The 3,631-nt window shown below is 51.6% G+C and overlaps 1 non-coding gene across 1 annotated transcript; it reads right to left on the bottom strand.

Annotated features, from left to right (window-relative positions):
• Positions 1 to 2,936: 2,936 nt before the first annotated feature.
• Positions 2,937 to 3,039, bottom strand: LOC132232073 (U6 spliceosomal RNA). Its single transcript, XR_009452235.1, has one exon. It is a non-coding gene; the product is annotated as a U6 spliceosomal RNA (small nuclear RNA).
• Between the last annotated feature and the right edge of the window lie 592 nt (positions 3,040 to 3,631).

Here is a 3,631-nt window from a genome sequence, read left to right as displayed (position 1 = left end):
AGGGGCAGGCGCAGGGGCGGGGGCAGGGCGGGGGCCCGGAGCAGGGTGGCAGGGGCAGGGGCAGGGGCAGGCGCCGTCTGGCCAGGTACTCGGACCCACAGGTGAATCAAAGAGGCCCTGTCTCTGCCTTCATGGGCCAAGTTCTAGGACGGGAGAGTCAGACAAAACGGACAGAATCGTTGCCTTGCAGGCAGCAGAGGGACTGAGAGAACAGCACAGGTGCTGGAGGTGGGGGTCGCTTCAGAGAGGGTGGCCGGGAGCCCCGCTCTGAGGAAGGGTATTTGTTTTGCTGCCATAACAAGTTAGCATAAACTCCGTCATTTAAAACAGCACCCGTTTAGCCCTAAGGTCTGGCTCAGTGGATAGAGTGTTGGCCTGCGGACTGAAGGGTCCCTGGTTCAATTCCGGTCAGGGGCACACGCCTGGGTTGCAGGCTCGATCCCAAGTGGGGGTGGGGGGTGTGCAGGAGGCAGCAGATCAGTGATGCTCTCTCATCCTTGATGTTTCTACCTCCCTCTCCCTCTCCCTTTCTGAAGTCAAATAAAAATATATTTAAAACGAAAACCACTTACGTAAAAAAATAAAGCAGCACCTGTTTAGTAGCCCCCGGCTCTCTGGGTCGGAACCGGCTTCTATGCTCAGGGTCTCACAGCCACAGTCAGGCGTGGGCTAGCCCAGGGTCTTATCTGGAAGCTCTCAGAAGGAATTCCCTTGCAGGTTCATCCCAGGTGAGGGGCTGTCCGTCTGTCCGGCCGCTGGGACAGAAGACCACAGACAGGGAGACGTAAACAGCGGACCATCTCTTCCACAGTCCTGGAGTCGGAGAAGTCCATGACCCACAAGATGCCTGCAGACCTGGTGTCTGGTGAGAACCAGTTTGCTGGCTCAGGGCTGCCGTCTCCTCGCTGTGTCCTCACGGGGCCGAAGGGGCCGGGCGACTCTCCGGGGTCTCTTTCCTAGGCACTAGCCCCATGCATGAGGACCCCGCCTCATGACCTAAGCACCCCCAATGCCCCGTCCCCAAATAGCACCACATTGGGGGTAAGTTTCCAACATATGACTTTGGGGGTGGAGGGGGTGCACAAACATTCCGTCTTGGTGCAAGGAGGTGACCGAGGTCCCTGTCCTCTTGCGGGCTGTCAGCAGGGGGTTCCCCTAACACCGCGGGCACCCACGCTCCTTCTCACACGCCCCTCCACCCTCAAGGCAGCACTGGTACCTCCGGTCCCTCTCTTGCTCCCCATCCCTCCTCTCCATCTCCACCAGCCAGAGGAAGCTCGCCGCTCTTAAGGGCTGGTGTCTTCCTGCCTTAAGGTCAACACCTCTTACAACATGACACGACCACAGGAGCAATGCCTCTTCACAGCCACGGTTCACAGGGCGACAGGAAGCAAGGGATGGGTCAGGGAAGGACCACTCACCATCAGGCCTTCGTGACGTCTGCGGACGGGATGGAGCCGGAAGTGGAACAGGCCCAAGACACTTGGAGGAGACTTCTTTCTAGAACTGAACCCCCGCAATAGCTTTTTAAAAATAGCTTAAGCCTGGCCGGTGTGGTTCAGTGGTTGAGCATCGACCTGTGAACCAGGAGGTCACCGTTCGATCCCAGGTCAGGGGACATGCTGGGGTTGCAGGCTCGATTCCCAGTGCGGGGCATGCAGATCAGTGACTCTCTCTCATCGTTGATGTTTCTACCTCTCTCTCTTTCCCTTCTGGCCTGAAATCAATAAAAAAATAAAATTTTAAAAATAGCTTAAGATATCAGGTACAATTGACATGCAATAAACAGCACCTATTTAAAGTATAAGCTTTGATAACTTTTGACACATGGATACATTCATGAAAACGTTTTCACAATCAAGAATATGAGCATTGCCGAAACCAGTTTGGCTCAGTGGATAGAGCGTCGGCCTGCGGACTGAGGGGTCCCAGGTTCGATTCCGGTCAAGGGCATGTACCTGGGTTGTGGGCACATCCCCAGTGGGAGATGTGCAGGAGGCGGCTGATCGATGTTTCTCTCCCATCGATGTTTCTAACTCTCTATCTCTCTCCCTTCCTCTCTGTAAAAAATCAATAAAATATATTAAAAAAAAAAAAAGAATATGAGCATGTCCCTGGCTCCCCAGACTTTCCTGGGGCCCCTCATCTCTTCCTCCCACCGCTCTGCTCCCCGTCCCAGTCAGCCAGCGCCTGTCTGCTTCCCGGCTATAGATTAGCTTAGGTTTTCTAGTTTCACATCAATGCAACCAGACAGTATTGTCAGGGGGTCAACTCTACCCCTCCCCAAATTCACATTTTGAAATCCTCAGAATGGGACTGTATTTGGAGACAGGGCTTTTGAGAGGGGTCATTCAGTTAAAATGAGGCCGTCCGATTGGGCCCAGTCCACTCAGCTGTGCGCTTGGGAGAGATGAGGACAGAGACACACACAGGGGGGTGACCACGTGAAGACACCAGGTGAAGGTCTGTCTACAGGCCAAGGAAGAGGCCTGCGAGGAAGGAGACCCACCGAGGTCTGGATCTCGGACTCCCGGCCCCCAGAACTGTGCGAAAACCAATGTCTGTGGTTCCAGCCGCTGGTCTGCGGGACTTGGTCATGGCAGCCCGAGCAAACTAACACAAGTGTGCCCTTTTCTCTGACTTATTTCATCCAGCATAATTGTTTTGAGATGAACATGTCCGTGCACCTATCAGCAGTCCATTCCTTTTTCTTGTTGGGCGACATTCCATTGTATGGATATCCCACAATTTATTTACCCATTCATGGGTTGGTGGGCATTTGGGGTTTTTCCAGTTTTTGCTTATTGTAAGGAATGTTCCTGTGAACATTCGTATGCAAATCTGTGTGTGGATATATATTTCCTTTTCCTTAGGATACATGTTTAGGAGGAGAGTGGCTGGGTCCTATGGCTGTTGTGTGTTTAAATTTTTTTTTTTTTTAATATGAACGCTTCACGAATTTGTGTGTCATCCTTGCGTGGGGGCCATGCTAATCTTCTCTGTATCATTCCCACGTTAGCGTGTGTGCTGCCAGAGCACTATGTTTAGCTTTTATAAAAGCTGCCAAACGGGTTTCCAAAGTGGCCATACTACTTGCGTTCCCACCAGCGATATATGAGCGTTCCAGTTGCTCCACATCTCTGCCAGCACATGGCCTGGTCAGCCTTCTTCATGTTAATCATTCTAATAGCTGTGCAGCAATATCTCAGTGTGGTATTAATGTGCATTTCCCTCATGACTAATAAAGCATTTTCTCATATGTTTATAGGCCATCCAGAAAGGAACATATAGCTTATTAAACAAAATAAGCATCTGTTTGTTCAAATATTTGGCCCATTTTTTTTTTAAATGGGTTTTCTTGCCCGGCCAATGTGGTTCAGTGGTTTAGTGTCAACCCATGAACCAGGAGGTCATGGTCCCAGGAGATCATGGTTCAATTACCAGTCAGGACACATGTCCAGATTGCCAGATTGATCCCAGTAGGGGGCATGCTGGAGGCAGCTGATTAATGTCTCACCATTGATGTGTCTATCTCTCTCTCCCTCTCCCTTCCTCTCTGAAATCAATATTATATATACTGTATCCTAGAGGCCTGGTGCATGGATTCGTGCACTGGTGGGGTCCCTCGGCC

The sequence above is a fragment of the Myotis daubentonii genome, chromosome 3 (genome assembly GCF_963259705.1).
Source record: "Myotis daubentonii chromosome 3, mMyoDau2.1, whole genome shotgun sequence".
NCBI lineage: Eukaryota > Metazoa > Chordata > Mammalia > Chiroptera > Vespertilionidae > Myotis > Myotis daubentonii.
This window is presented reverse-complemented; position numbering and strand designations above follow the sequence as displayed.